General features: G+C 38.0%; 1 long non-coding RNA gene across 1 annotated transcript in view; it reads right to left on the reverse strand.

The window, feature by feature from the left end:
• LOC146494855 (uncharacterized) overlaps window positions 1–11,401 on the reverse strand; it is a 328,407-nt gene extending 317,006 nt beyond the window's left edge. Inside the window, exon 1 of the long non-coding RNA XR_014871486.1 lies at window positions 11,035–11,401. This is a non-coding gene — a long non-coding RNA (uncharacterized LOC146494855). The remainder of the gene's footprint in view (window positions 1–11,034) is intronic.
• Between the last annotated feature and the right edge of the window lie 5,422 nt (window positions 11,402–16,823).

Consider the following 16,823-nt stretch of genomic DNA (forward strand, 5'->3'; position numbering starts at 1 on the left):
ATAACTATAAAATAGAGGAAACTGTTTTATGCATATCTGTGTGGAAATACAGAAACCAATGAGGAATGAAAAAACTGAAAATATGCAAGGACATCTTTGTTTACCAGCTGTATTCTTCAGTATGATTGACTACTACAGTCACACTTAGCTTTGTATGGAACATTTATAACACTTGTGTAATGTGTTATAATGTGTAATGCTGCAAGAATGCAAAACATTTAATTTTTGTGTACAGTGATAAAAAGCAGAAGATGACAGATGTGGCATCTGGATTTCTTTATCATAGTAAATGTAAATGCATATTAACCCTGCACAGGCTGTTCCTGTTCATACTAGCCAGTTTTTGTTTAGAATCTGAATATGTTTGAACACATGTTCAAAATCAAATGTGAGGAAATAATATTCAAATTGTATTGACTCTTATTAGGACGAGTAGCACAATGTTTTTGAAATGCAAAGACCTTTTGAGCTAATGAAAGTAAAATGATATCATTGAAGCACCCTTTTAGAGGTTTGCTAATTGGTTTTATTGGCTACTGCATCATGCATTTGGATCTGCATTAGTCTTATCTCATTCCAGGTTTGGCAACCAAGTATTTAAATACAAAAAGGATCAATCAGTTTAAATACTGTAAGGCTGTACACTTGCTGGCGTATGATTACATGAGGGTTAGAGGTAGGATTATGGTTTGGTTCAGTTGCCCTTTTATATCGAATTTTCTGCTTTAATTATAATATTTTCAACATTCAGACTGGAGAAAACAACTCATTATCAGGCATTTTGTTAGGTATAATTATCATCCCAATAAACACCAGAAGTCTCATGGAGGTTTCCCCACGAAGGTAAAATTAAATGCATAAAAGTTAGCTTTTATGCATTTAACCCGGTATGGGCAAGGGGTTTCTGTGATCCACAGGTTTCTGTGATCCACACCGCATCCAGAGGTCCAAGCCCACTTAGGAAAATAGAGTACTCGGAGCAGCGGATCCAATGTTGTGGGAGCTCCGGGTGACAACGGACAGGGTCCATCTAAACGTGTACTCCCCTGGTCCTGTAGTTCCACGAGAGGCATGGTGGAAAACCCTGACTCTGACGAGTGTACCAGCTCACTTTCCTTCCTTGGAGGCTTCTTCCAGGGTGTGGCATAAGGGTGGCAGCACAGGTAAACTCGAACAGGCGATTCAAAAGCAGTTGGAGGAAGTCCATAACCTTGTCCTGTCGCAGTTTGTTTGAGAATTAGATTTTAAGATGCTTTGATTTCTAAAAGCAACTGGCAATTATACACACGTAGTCCTAGGACATTATGAGACACTATAAAAAAGAAGAGGGCTAGCGTCAACCAAGACAAAACTGGCAAAGTTGACAGACGCAATGCCGACAGACAAGAACTGGGTAACCGTGAGGGAGTGCAAAGGGGCAGAGGAGAATGTAGCTTGGTAGCATTGGATGAGTTTGGAAACCAAGAAGAGGAAGTGAGTAAAGGTAGAGCTGGGATTAAATAGTAGAAGCTGAAGAAGGATGACTGTTACACAGAGTTGAGAAACGAGTTGAGATGGACAACTGTGCAAGTACAGGTGATGACCCAATGCGCAACAGGTTAGGGTTATTAAGGATAGAGATGTAAAGGTAAAATCAAATTATAAGAGTGTGCCGAGAAAGAGCTATTTGATTTAGGGGGGCAATTACAAAATACTTTAAAGACATAAGCACTGCTAACATTTTTAGAGTACTCTGAGAAGCTGATGAATGATGAAAATGAGACAGTGAGGAGGACAGATGGAGGACACATAGAGAGTCAGGAAGTGCAGAGGATTAGTAGGGAGGAAGTGAGGGCAGCTATCCGGTCGTTTAGTCTGACGTCACTAGCCATGTCTGGGCCTAAACTCCGCTGCAGGTCCATATATCAAACGATCACTATGGCATTACTGAGAGTTGAAAAACTGTCTAAAGTCTTTCATCTTTAATAAAATGATCAGCGTTCTGCTTTACCAGGTGTAACAATTGAGTTTAACATCCAGGCATCCATGAAAACGGAATTTATGACATTTAACGGAGTTAGAAGTTAGCAGGAAGTTAGCTCTTCTATCTAAATACAATATAGCATGTCCTGACTGTGGGGTTTTGGAAACAAATTCAAACGTAAAGCTCTGTTATTGCTTCCAACATAAATGAAGACAGAAAACTAAACAGCAGTGACATTTGTAGGGTTACTGAAGTTTGGCTAGCTGGTATATAATGATGTGCTACGTGACCGCTAGCGACACAGCTACTGTATGTTAGCATAATATAAACAAGCTAACTTTTTTTCCACTCAATAAAAGTTAACGTGAGTGTTCTCGGTGGTCAGGAACAAATGTAATCGCATGGCAGGATGCTGTAAAAGGACCAAACTTCAGCCAGGAGAACAACTGAGATAATCCATCCACAATACGAGGTTAGTCATTCATATACTGCTGCATGGGCTGGGCTGTAGTTACATCCTAAGGTTTTAAAAACTAAACTTTAAATAAATGATTAGCGGTAATAAAAGCAGAGGGAGGTCAACAGTGATCACTGACTGTTTTAGGAGCTTTTTGAGATTAAATAGAAGAAAATACAAAACATTAAACATGTTAACAACACAAAAGCCATATTAAACGCAGACTACTTTAGACCCAGAAGTAGGATTCGTCACGTCATCACTTAACGACCGGATAAAGAGGATGAAGAGTGGAAAGACAGTTCGTCCAGATGACATACCCATAAAAGAGAGGGCAGTGGACCAGATTGTGTAACACAATCTTGGAGAGTGAGAGGATGTCTGAGGAATGGGAAAAAGGTGATGTGCAGAGCTGCAGTAACTACAGAGGGATAAAGTTAAACAGCAATGCCATGAAGCTATGGGAAGGAGTTGTTAATGTTATGTTAAGGAAAGAGATGACAATCAGTGAGCAGCAGTATAGCTTCATGCTGAGAAACAGCACCGCAGATGTAGCGTTTACTTTGAGAGTATTGAGAAGGTCCAAGAGCTTTATTTGCATTAATTTGTTCAAAGAACTTTTCAATCTTTTCGGTGCCAAAAGAGAAACAGTAGTACTGAATGAGGACATCAAGAGTGCCAGAGAATTATCTGAGAATTCAGAACATGTATGAGGACAGCAAAACTTTGGTGAGGTGTGTGATAGGAGTGACAGATCAGTTTAGAGTTAGGGTAGGACAGTAGGTTACATCAGGGATCGTCTCTGAAACGCTTCTTGTTTGCAATAGGGATGAACAGGTCATATAGTTATTGTTTTTGTGACATTTAGGCTTTTCCAGATTGGAAACAGTCACACCATGTTGCAGAAAAACAGGGGGAAAAAATTAATACATACAGTTCTTGAATATTTACAATATTTAAACATAGCCAGCACACCAGTAGATCAGCAGAATGACAGAAATATGAGCACATATACCAATAAAATTATTTCATGATGACTTCATTTATAAGGGAGAAATTAACAATTACATTGCAACTTCTTGAGGTTTGCGCAGCATATTCTCTAACATCCTTTTCTTGTGTATTAATAGGCTGAGCAACATTTTCACTAAACGAAAAATAAAGGTATCAATCAGATAGTTCTAGTGTAACAAAGCAATGCAGAAATTAGAGTGCTATATTATTAGAAGGAAAAGCTATAGTAGAGGTTAAGTTCTACTATAGCTAGGTTATTTATTCCACAAAGTATGAGGTTTATTAGGCTGAGCTGGGAGGGAATCATACCCATCACTGTTAAATGTAGCATGTAGTTTCAGCATGAAGATAAAAGAGGATTTACTGAAGACACTAGAGTTGCTTATTGGAAATGAAACTTGTTCAAGTTCTGTTAGAATGAGGCAAATTAAAGTGTGGTAGTGTTTCGGTGGAAAACACAGTACTACAAAACAAAATCACATTTGTTTTGTAGTACTGAAAAAAGCATTTGAAGCAATAACAGTTGAAATTTAAGTAACAACGTCTGACCTGGAAAAAATAAAAAACCACATAAGCAAATGACCTGAGAACAACACCATTCTCCTACAAATTTACCACACATACATCTACACTAACACAAAGCTTTGCCAGGAGTAAGTGCATTCTTTTCTGTAAGACCATTTGAGTACAAGGTCTTAATAACGATGTCATCCCCACTATCTTGGGCAACCTTGGTATCACCCTGGTAACCAAGACAACGAAGGAGCAGCTGGTTGCCTTCTCTCATTTGGCATGTTGGCAACTCAAACCCAATAAAAGCACCACTATGTAAAGGCAGTATAGTGATTTATGGATTCATGTGAATTCAGGCTATTCTTGAAAGAGAAAAAGAATTTCTTGAATAGATTCTAAAAATGTGTTTAATTTATATTTATACTTTGATTTACTTTGAAGTATTTCTTTATACATATAAAATATGCAGTATACCCACTAATAAATGATGATTGTTTGCTTCTTTTGAGCCAAAAATCAGTTTAGTCCTACCTCTTTCAAGTAAGAACCATCACAAGAATTCAGCAGATTCCCATGTGGAAAAAATCATTATTGCTGGATTGGAGAAATCTTCTCAAAGAAATTTTAACAAGACAAATTTAAACTGGACAAGCTTGAAACATACCATGTTCTAATGCCTCTCATTTATTCTGTATTATGATCATGTTGACAGCCTCTTGCGGCTGGCTGTACTCTTCTGGACATCTTCACCTTTCTACAATTAATGTATTACTTTGATAGTTTTCATTGAAACATTTACCATTAACTGTCAATGACAAGTGCTGGAGGATGTTTTAGAACCATTCATTTTCTAAGAATAGCAATACAACACTATGAAAAAGTTTCACTACATTGGCAAATTGCATCAATTATCAAAAGGTGTTGTTTTTCTAAAATTTCCCCCATCAGATGTTTAAGGTTTAGCTTATTTTAAATTGATGATTCTGTGTGCATCACTTTCTAAAATAAAAAATCTTGTACTCAACGTCCTGTAAGTATGTCTAAACAATCAGCTCTTAATAAGCTCAGAAAAACAGGCTTCCATCTTGAAGTATTTTGAAATTTTAATTTATTGGAAACAGGAAGTGTAGAGAACAGTGGAAAAAGCATGCCTGCACTTTTGAGGCAATCCAAAACAATCAATCAATTGAAAATCATGTGCATGTCAGTTTCAAATCCATCATAGATTCTCCAGGCACCCCAAGTCCCATCTGTGTTAGGAAGCCATTACTGTCAACAGAGCTCCCAGAATCTAATACAGAATATCATGCATCACCTTTCAAAACCAGGGTACTCACTGCTAATTGAATATCAACCAGCTACAGGACAACACCCATTCTTTCTTCAGTACACCACATCACATGCTCACCATACTTTTAAGGCTTCTTCACAACAGAGTCCATGATGTATTCAGATACTGCCCAAATATATAGGATATATAGCAACATTCTCAGACTCCATCTCCACGTAAGCATGCAGGAAATTAGTAACTACAGATTTGATCTAACTACAATTTCAATGAAGCCTGAGGGCTAAGGGAATTGAATCACCTATTAATGGAGTTGTTGGCAGCCAAGAAGGATGGGTATTTACCAGGTTTTAGTTATTTGGATACTCAGCGGAGCATTAATCCTATTGTTGTAAGACTGCCGGTAAACTTACAAGAGAAATGACTCTCTGCTGGTTCACAGTACAAAGAGCAGTACATGGTATGCTTTCTCCCATTTGAAGAATAGCAGTCGTTTTTATGATCGGAATGAAAAACTGATGATAAAGCATGATGGTGGGAGAACGGCCAAAGCTGTAAAGACAAATGTGTCTGCAGTAGTTGATTCAATCTTTGGATGTAGAGAAAAAGCAGGTAGGAAAGGTGCTAGTGATCCTGCTAAATACGGTCCACTTCGCTGTTGATCCCATCCTCCTTCCTACCTGCTTCACAGAATGCAAGAAGCTATTAAAAGACCACATACAGTGCTTTAGATGTTGCTCAGTAACTAATATTGCCAGAAACTCTCAGGTGCATCTACAATCCAACGAGTGCAGAAGTGAAGAAGAATTGCACTGCTCTTCTTAGAGACTCTTAGAGACTATATCGCCAGAAGTGTTGCATCCTGCATCAGGGCCAGATACAGGCCAGCAAAACAACTCCACACCAGAGATTACCTCAAAGTGCACTAAAGTCTGTGGAGGTGGTTTCATCATCTGGTAGGATATGTTCAATGCGAGTTTTTTTCACAGGGACAGCGAGAAGGCTTAATCAAGGTGTACGTTATTTTTGACGACCAGAGCAATCGCTTATTGACCAAGCCAGCATTTTTCCAGCTCTTTGACATCTTTAGTGACTTTTCACCTTATTTGCTAAAGACGTGTGCTGGTAACAATGAGATGACAGGGAGGAAAGCAGTTGGATTCCAAATTGAGGCTTTAAATCGTGAAGTGTGCTTTGACCTACCTCCACGCAACAGGTGAAAAATCCCCACACCAGAGGTTGCGCTTTCACATGCCCACTTGGTACCATGGCACCTTATATTCCTGAGATAGACTCTAAAGCACAGATTTTGATCTTATTTGGAAGAGTTCTCATAAGGGTTCGCAAAGCAAAGCAACAAATTAACAGACCCCACAATGGTCTTTTGGACAGCGCTTAGATTTTGGGATGGGTCATAGTTGGGGAAGTTTGCATTGGCAGTACTCACAAACCCACTGTAGCTGTCTACAAGACTAACATCCTGCAGAATGGACACCCCTCTTTCATGCTGCCATGTGAAAGATAAGCTGGGCTATGGCAGGGAGCACAGATCTGGTATCTACCGTTGCCCATACAGCTATGGGTCCAATAATGTGCCTGTTGAAAAAGAACTTGGGATAAGTGTATTTACAAGACACACAAAGGATAAAAAGCCTGTTTTGTCCATTGAAGACGAGCGCTTTCTGAATGTCGTGCAGGAGTTCTGCCAGAATGAGCAAAAGAGCTGTTCACATCACCCATACCATGCCTACCAAACAACTGTGGTCAAGCTCTCTCTCATCGCTACTCCTTGTATTGCACACTGGGCAAAAATCCTGAAATGAAAGAGCAGAAGGAACCCTCTCTCCCAGAGAACATACAGCAGCCCTTGTCCACCGTTACATATACTGAGCTCTGTGTATTTTCTAACACCTCAAACTGGGCCATAGGAGCAGTAGCTTATCTGAAAGTCATCACTACAGATGACAGCGTCAAGATGGTTTTGTACTCAGAAGAGCAAAGCTAGCTCCTAAACCTTTTCTCCTAAGCCAATTATCCTTCACATTGAACTCTGTGGGGCAGCGCTGGCTGTCGAAATGGCAGAACTAATCCTCGAGGAGCTTGCCCTTAAACCTGATGCTATGAAGGTTTTTTGTTTTGGTTTTTTTTGCGACAGTAACATAGTTCTTGGATACATCCACAATGAGACTAAACATTTTTATTGATATGTGCACAATCGCGTTCACTGAATCCAACGGATGACTGTTCCTCACCAACTGTGAGGAGTCAGTGTCGCGACTGACAGAGACTGTCTGGGTTACAGTAAAGCTTCAAAGCTAAAAGAATGCAAGATGATGAATCAGTGAATCTTGTGTAATTAAGTGTTAAAAGACAGAATTATGACTTCACAATTAAATTCATCTCCCAGCCCTGTTATTAATTATTGCTATATTATTATTGCTATAACTGTGGGGAAAAATACTGTGGTCTCAAAGATCCATCTTTTAGCACTTGCAAACTTCAGGCATAAGCGAACAACTCAGATATGGACTAACTCGCTGGAATATTGAGTAACTCTCGTTACCTGGATCAGCCCTTCTGTGACCCCTGGACCCCGTGAGTGAGAGTGAGCTGCTTGTGTGGAGACTGTTTGGACGAGGAGCAGAGCGAGTGTGAAGAAGTGTGTCTCCCCAGCCTGTTGATCCCCGGGACCCTGGTGTTTTCCCCCACCCCTTCATGTGTATATAGCGCACCAGTGTGATTAATAAAGTGTCGTTGAACCGTGCTACCTCCGTCTGCGCCTGAGTCCGTTCCACTCCCGTGACAGTAGCTGTAGATACAAACTCCATCAGGTTTCTTTGACTGCAAACTTTATAAGTGTTTGCAAAAACAAAATACAAATCAACTGAGCAGTTAGAAACTAAATCACATCTCCACTAGCTCTACCACACCTGCAGCGTAACTAGCAGATGCCCCACTCCTCTAGGACTGGGAGCTTTTACCACATAGAAAATGAATATGATTCCTACAGGAATTTTACTCTAAAAGACATTTCAAAGTTAACTTTATCATAGACAGTGAACTATGAAGTACACAGTGGTCTATTAAGAGTTTAGCAGCTTGTTTGATCTCGCCAGGTTTCCATTTAACCTTAGCATTAGAATTAAAAATGAGATTGTGTAGATTTGGCAACTCTAAATGATCCTTGTGTGCAGTAATACTGACAAGTTTGTCAGTATAATTTGCCCCATTGTCTTATTAGGATAAAACAATTCAGATTATTACTTTACCGGTTGGGATGCACTTGTTGGGCTAGTAATTTTATAATTTTATTTCTCAGTCAAAACATTTGATATGGTTGCTACATTTTACTGTAACTAAAATGTGTTTGTGGGATTTGCAAATCATTGCCTTCTGTTAACTGCAGTTTACACAGCCTCCCAACTTTTTTAGATTTGAGGTTGTATTTATTTGTCAGTGACAATGTAGAAAAACATTAATGTTATTAAGAGAATCAATGGATTGTATTAGATCTAGCTGCTAATTTCCATTCATAGTCCTTGCAGTTTCCGGTGTTATGCACAAGTGATGCTCCAAATGGATGCCCCACCTCAATTTCTTTGACTTCATGACATTACCAGCCTCTTAAAAGGGATGCTTGTTTTTATTCACCCACTAACCAACTAACCATCTTCCAGCTCTATTGGACATGCTAAATATGAAATACACAAAACTGTCTATATTTGGGCAAAGAGTGGAATTTAAAGAGTGCTCTAAATAATTCATTCTATCAGGAATATTTTTGTTTTTAAGAGAAACCATTTGTATTTCCCATATGTCTCTTTTACACTTTTGTTTCTATATTAAAAATGGCTATGATAGTAATGATCATAATCACTTCAGTGTGATGTTGTTGTAAATTCCCTCTAATCTTCTATACATTGTATTTACCCTTCACCCCTACCTGGTAATTAATGCTTGCTGGCAGACCATGGGAATGACGACAGTGGTAGTGTCACATCATCTCTATGGACATTAACACTGCAATGAAAAGGTTATTATTACACATATTACATATCATACATATCATCTTTCTGGCATTTCTGTGAGATCTGGAGGTCACCAGCCAGGCAGTTTGAGGTTTTTCACAGCTCCTGACCTGCTCATTTTGTGCATCTGTTGCATACATAATGAATAATCACAGATATAATCTCCAATGATAAAATAGCTCGATGTTTGTATGCAAACAGTAGCAAATTGAACAATAATACTTTAATGAAATTCATTTTTGGCAAGATTCTGGCTCTCCTGCACTAAATGCTGCACATGAATAAGATACTTGAACTTGATAAAATAACTCTTAACTGTTAATTAGTAAATTTATCTTATGGTTTAGAGGAAAAGTTTGACAACCTTTAAAGGAGTCAGGTGTATTTGTCAGCTTGTGTGAAAATCTTAGTTTTGATGACACAATCGCAGAGTTTTTTTTTATCCTACATTAAATCAAATGGGGGTTTTTCTGCCACCACATTGCAGGCATACAGACCACACTGCCTCCACATTAAGGTATGCAAAAATATATCTGTATTTCAAGTGAAACCTACCTACCAAGAAAAGCTCATTAGCTACAGATTAGCTGCAGCCCTGCCATCCTTTCTAAATGCAGTCCATTCCTCCTGGTTAAAAAAAAAAACCCTCAATGAAAGGAAAGATTTAGAATTATTACAGCTCAACTTTAAAAGCTATTTTTTAAATTCTGGAGAAACCTGTTGCTTATTTGAGCTCACCACAAGACTGGACACCACCATAAATAGTTTACTTTCAGCAGCTTCTTCTTGTCATTCATCAGTCTTTTTGCCCACATGCAGCTTTGCAGTGCAGCAAGTGGGGCAAATAAATCATAATCATTCAACTGGGGCAGGGGATGGCAACTTTTACTATCAAACAACAACATGCTTAAGGAATTCTTGTGTTATGCCCCATTGCAAGTCATAATCTTTTACCACGTATGACTCCACAGTAGGATATTCATGATTTAATATGTTAACTTTGCATTTTCATTGCATTAATACTATCTTTTTGTTGCTTTCATTGAATTCTAGAATGAAAATAAATCAAATTCTTTGTTAATCATTTACTTAATTTTGTGACCAATAAGTGAGGGGAAGCTTACATTAAAACAGAAATACTATTAAGTAGGGGTGCAACGATACACAAAATTCAGGGTTCGGTTCGATACTTTGGTGTCACGGTTCGATATTTTTTCGATACAAAAAAATGCCTTTTTCATTTGTCATTTATTAAAATTATAAATATATATTTTAACTCAAAGGTACAGTTTTTAAATGTAATGTTGCTGAAACAACAAAATAATAATAATAAAAAAATCTATCTCATCGAGAAATCACTCATCTTTGGAAAAAAGAGTTTATTACAGAGAAATGGCTCTTTCCAAAATAAAAGCTATACTATACGCTTCTTCTGGGGTACACTCTCAGCAGCATATTAAACATATCAGGTCCCCATAATGAGAATCATGTGCTAAAGACTGTCTAAATGACTCTGGTAAAGTTTGTAGCATGCCTGCTTGTTGTTTTTGTCTGCTTCCACTTGTCTTTGCACTAGGATGATGTCGGCGTAAATGTGCACTCATATTCGTTGTGTTCCCACTAGTGCTGTCAGCGTTAATCTCGTTAAAATGACATTAACGCCATAACGCGGCAAATCTCCGTTAATGAGTTACCGCGGATTGCCCCGTGCGTGGGGCTGGACGGCGTTAACAAGCAAGCTAACTGCGCTAACTATTGAGCATTGCGTGACACATCCGACATACTGTTTTACTTTTGTCCATGACGTGCTTACCATCAGGGTCATGTTTCACATGAAAACCAAGATAGTTCCAAACGCCAGATCTGAATGAGGGTGGGGGAAGTTCAATTTCGGGTAGCGTTGAGGCAGTTGCCATGTTGCAACGAGCTTAGCTTCTGTCTTGCTAGCTTGCGCTGCGCTCAGTGGATCTGCGCTCGACAGTGCAGCCTAGGCGGAGTAGTCGAACGCAGATCCACTAAGCTCTCAAACAGACAGCATTGTCAGAAGAAAAGTTGATAAAATAAATAAAAAAAAATTGTATTGTTCAATACATATGTGCAACGAACCGAAAGCGCTGTATCGAACGGTTCAATATCGATACGAGTTTTTTTTGTGCAAATTAATAAAATTAAAAGTAACCTATTTTAATAATAAAAGTGTAAGTCTGACGTCATTAGCTGTTTCCGGGTCCAAACTGGGTTTCAGGTCCCAAAGTCACAGTAATACAATCTAGTAAGTGGTCAGTGGTCAGTAAATTTTAATAAGGTGAGGAATAGTTTGCCCAGAAACTGGTGAAGAAGATATCGCTGCTTCACAAAAAGTCATTTTTTCAAAAAAGTCACATTATTGCTCTGTGGTTGTATCTATTAATGACCAACACAGAATGAAGGCTCTGTATGGATCAATTTGAGTGACACTGAGAGTTTTACTGGTCCTCTTGACAACAGTGTGACAGATAATCTTTGCATGGCTCTATGTAGATGCTACCATGACACTTATTCATGTATTGACAAAATTAAGTGAAGCATATATGCTTGGTATTTAACGTCAAGGAGCTTGCAAAGAAAAGCGTCTGGACTTCTTTAAGTTGCTTGAAGACGTTTCACCTCTCATCCGAGAAGCTTCTTCAGTTCTAAGGTCAAATGGTAGAGAGTCCCAGATATAAACCTAGTGGGAGTATCCCCCCACAGAGGGACAAAAGGACCCCCTGATTATCAGGGGGTTATCAGAACTGAAGAAGCTTCTCGGATGAGAGGTGAAACGTCTTCAAGCAACTTAAAGAAGTCCAGACGCTTTTCTTTGCAAGCTCCTTTGACTACAATGACCTGGATGACTGAGAACCTTCACAGACACCTTGGTATTTAATGATCACACACTTTGTTTCAGGCTAAGACAATTTCTAACTCATTTACTATCAGGCTAACAAGCAGTAGTTTTCAAGCATTTTGTGTCCAAGACACACAGAGGTGATAGGAAATATTTTAAGACACACCTGTATGTTTTTATACCATGCACATTTGGTGGGGAGCAGCCACAATTAAGGGCTATTTTGTTCTGTTCTATTTTATTCTGTGTAAAATAGCCTCTATGTCATAGCCAAGTTGCTAGGTCTTAGTGGTATTGTCAAGGTAGAATACTGTGGCAGCATCTGGATCTACCTGCAAAATTTGTCTTTGGATTAAGCTCCACTAAAATACACCTTGCATCTACCTTGTATGTTCGACCTAACAGGGTTTTACAGCCTGTAGTTTTGATCCAGCACTTCTCTAAAATAGGCCAGGTTTGATTTTGGTTTTCCAAGTAAGACAACTATTGATATCCTTAGTTCAGCTGAAGCCATAACAACTTTAACATTAAATAACTACTACATTTTCTGTGATAGCTAAATGTTTGGTTTATGCTAGCAGCTAAGTTAGGAAGCCACTGATCTCTTTAGGAGCCCTTCTCACTGTTCTGAAGACTACCCCCAGAACAGTCACCGAGACACTACAAATATTTATATGATGTTATCTTCAGTGGGCAATAAAACTCCAAGAACAGTGGGGGACTAAGAAAGCAACTCGCCTAATACTAAGCTAGCCAAGAACCCAGAGTGAAAGCTGGGTGAATGCCAACCCTAGCAGCTGGACCCTTTACTTCAACAAGTAACAAAGAGATGAACAGTCAGGCTGAAGCCTCCCTTTCTACCTGTTCATGTTTCTAAATCAGAATCTCTGTGGCAATCGTTTTTTGTGTGTGTGTGTGCTGGTTTTCATCTTTGCTTTGTGCAGTCAGCTTTGTATTCTACTAAAAGAAAGATATTAAAGATGTTTGTCCTTATTAAGGATTTGTGTCGGTTTGCGGGGTTGTATCTACAGATTTATGTTTGTTGAATGGTTATTATGAGACAGTGTGTTTCAGCTATTTTACAGAGTAACATGAAAGTAATGTAATGAGTAATATAATAAATTTTCCTGTGGTAGTTAAGTAGGGTACTGGATTACTGTTAAGAAACATGTTCTGCATAATATGTGTAATAATTACTTTTTAAAGTAATGACTCCTACATTGATCACAACAAATAGGGGAAATACCTCAATAAACATGCAGAAACATTTGATCCACAGCATGCAATTAATTTGCATGAATGTAATTTCTTTATTGCTGCTTAGCAATGGCAGTTACTCAGAAAACAGAGCCACTAGGAACCCAATCACAATCAATAAGAGAATTAATGAGGAATCGAATCGATAATTAATATCTATAATGGAATCGGAATAGCTAAATTACCTATTCCCATCGCCTAATGAAGTTGCAGAAATGATCCAGCAAGTTGAGAGTGCCAGGGGTGATTTATGACACAGGAATACCAGCAAGATAGTAGTGAGACCTACCATGATGTATGGTTTGGAAACAGTGACACTGACAAAAAGACAAGACGCACAGCTTAAGGTAACAGAGGATAAGACAAAGTTAAAGAGACAAAGCTGAGAAGGATAAAGAAGACAGAGAGTGGATATAATGGGCAAAGGATGTTGAATATGGAGCTGTCAGACATAAAGATAAAGAGGGATGGCTGGTTGGTTTGACAGAATAGGATGGTATGGATACAGTGAGGTGGAGGCAGATGTTCTGCTGTAGTCACCCCTAAAGGGAACTCCTGAAAGATGATGTGCAAATTTAGGTTTGCTTGCAGCTTTCTGTAGCTTTTGTAAGAATATGCTGTATCTATGATGTAGTGGTAAGATCTGGCTCTTTTCAAAGATTCTGGTCTTTTGGCTTTTTTCCCACGTCAGAGCCTTCTATTTAATCTAATTTTACAATTATGAATGGTTTGTGTTTTGTGAAGAAATTTTTTCTTCAGTGTTTTCATAAAAACTAAAATTTTATGCATATGCAACTGCCAGGTAGAAAATACATGGATTTTAAGGCCTGGAAAAAAAGTTTTAAATCTATTGTCCTCCATAACGGCAAATGGTTGAAAAAATAAATGTAATTTTATCTTTGCATTTTCCAATACCAGTGAAATGCAGTCAGATGCTTCTTTTCATGTTTCACTCATTTCATCACTTTTTAGTGAAAGTAATGTTGAAAATATTGTTATTTTCCCAACATGCTGTCTCTGAAATTTTTAAGATGGGTCAATAAAGGAATTACACCAATGTGCACATTAATAGACAGGAAAACATTCAAATCCTTCGAGAATCTACAGAGACAATTTGGACTGGATAAATCAGATTTATTTAGGTATTTTCAATTAAGACATTTTTACAATACAGAAATTAGGAAGAAGTTCTTGAGAGAAGGAAGCCATATAATAGAAATAATAACAGGTGCATATAAAAATCCTCCATCAAGAATTTTATCGAAATTATATAATGGTCTGCAAAATTTGAATAGGAATGAAACATTATATATCAAACAAAAGTGGGAATCTGAATTACATCTTGAGTTGTCAGAGGATGACTGGCGATCCGTATGTCTCACACAGCATAATTCCACCAGCTCTAGACGATGGAGAGAATATGGCTGGAAAAATGTGATTAGGTTCTTTATTACTCCTTATATCAAAAGCAAGCAGCTGAAAACACCCCAACGATGCTGGAGATTATGTGGAGACTTGGACGCCAATCATTCTCATGTGTTTTGGAAGTGTAAAAATATCAGACCTTACTGGGAAAGCATTACAGTAACAATGAAGAAAGTGCCGTGGGTATGACGTGCCATGTGAGGCACGAGTAATGTATTTTGGAATATGGGAAAATGTAACAAAGGAGGAGCATTACTTGTTTAAAATTATGTTGTTGTCAAGCAAAACGGTAATAACAAAAAACTGGCTGAAAAGTGACCCTTTAAAATTGGAAGAATGGACTGATGTAATCGAGGACATATATATAATGGAGAAAATGACCTACACTTTGAGACTGAAATCTGACAAACACTGAAAACAGTGGACAAAATGGATAGCCTATAAGACTCACTCAGCCCCATAAGACAGGGACCTCTCCTCCTTGTTTTTTTTTTCTCTTCCACAGATTAGGTGTCCTTTATTCCTTTTAGTTTGTTTCTTTTGTGTTCCTTTTTCATATTTTTGTTTGCATGTACTATAAATTTGGAAAAAGAACAAATAAAAAGTTTTAAAAAAAAGAAAATATTGTTATTTTCCCAACATGCTGTCTCTGAAATTGCTGCCCACCTTCCTTCTTTCACATAATGGTCTGTCTTTGCATGTGATTGGCCACATGGTATGGCAATCAAAACAATATCCCATCCCTACATGCATGAGTTCTCAGTAGGGTAGGCTAAAGATGTGGCTCTCCCTGGCTGGAGTCAGCTCTTGTCATTCGCTAGAAAGAATCGACTCTTAGAACCAGCTCATTCACAAACGACACATCGCTACCATTATGGCACCTTCACATTTGTTTTCTCTAAGGTTCTATTTTCTTTTTCATTCCTTTCTGCCTGTGAACTAAGAGTAGGGATGCCATGGAAGACTGTCAGATTTTAAAACGTTTCCCTGCAATACTCTCTAGCAGAACATATTTGCTTCATTTTTTTAACTGTAGCTGTGGATAAAATATACATATGTCTGACAAAAAATTGGGGTGGCTTTCACACCAGTTTTATTGTGCCCAAATTTTACTGAGAGACAGCAACATAAGATACTTACAATATAAGTCACAGGGGCACTGCTAAAACTTTTTTTTTTTATTATTATTAAAACTAAGAAGCTTCTCCTTACAATTTAATGTTGACACACTGTTTTTCCTTTAAAACAAACCTAGGGTAAGTGACTGCCTAGAAATTGTACATGATTCAAATCTGTTTACTAAACATTATAAAAAGGAATTAGCACTATTAGTATTTTTGCCTGTTATTACTATTGGATTGTTATCTTATATCACACCAGTAAAATGTGTTTTACAAAAATAGGAGAAGAAGAAAAATATATTTTTTCCACAAACAGTTCAATATTCAATCAATCAATATTATTCTTTAATTTGGTGAATTTGGAAAAAAAACACATACAGAAATGTGAAAAAGTCTTGAACCACCCCTCATGTCTATATTTTGCTCTCCCCCACGGTGTAAATTAGCCTTTATACATGTTTCATGTTTTTCATGTCCACTTTAAATTGCATCATTAGGCACCTTAGTATCAGCAAGGTGATTCCCAAAGAGCTAATACCTGAAAATTTGTCTGAAAGCATGCTGTGCAGTATGTCCATATAAATTTGAGGAAACTGGACAAGTGGAGGTCAAAAGGATAAGCGGTGAACATTATCTGAAAGTCGTGTTATTAAGCAGTATGAAATAAGGTGCAAAAGACCTGACACAGCACTGGAGACATGCATCTAACCCTAGCCCCTCATTTGATCCACCTACTGTTTGCTGAAGCCTTATCAAAAATGGTCTCAGTAGAAACATGGCTGTTAAGAAGCCAGTAGCAAGTCAGAAGCAACATGTCTTATGAAGTGATTAAACAAAATTTGAAATTTTTGGTTCAAATTATCATTAAGGATGAGGGGAGGAGAATGGTAT

Source organism: Neolamprologus multifasciatus, chromosome 20 (genome assembly GCF_963576455.1).
Source record: "Neolamprologus multifasciatus chromosome 20, fNeoMul1.2, whole genome shotgun sequence".
NCBI classification, from domain to species: domain Eukaryota; kingdom Metazoa; phylum Chordata; class Actinopteri; order Cichliformes; family Cichlidae; genus Neolamprologus; species Neolamprologus multifasciatus.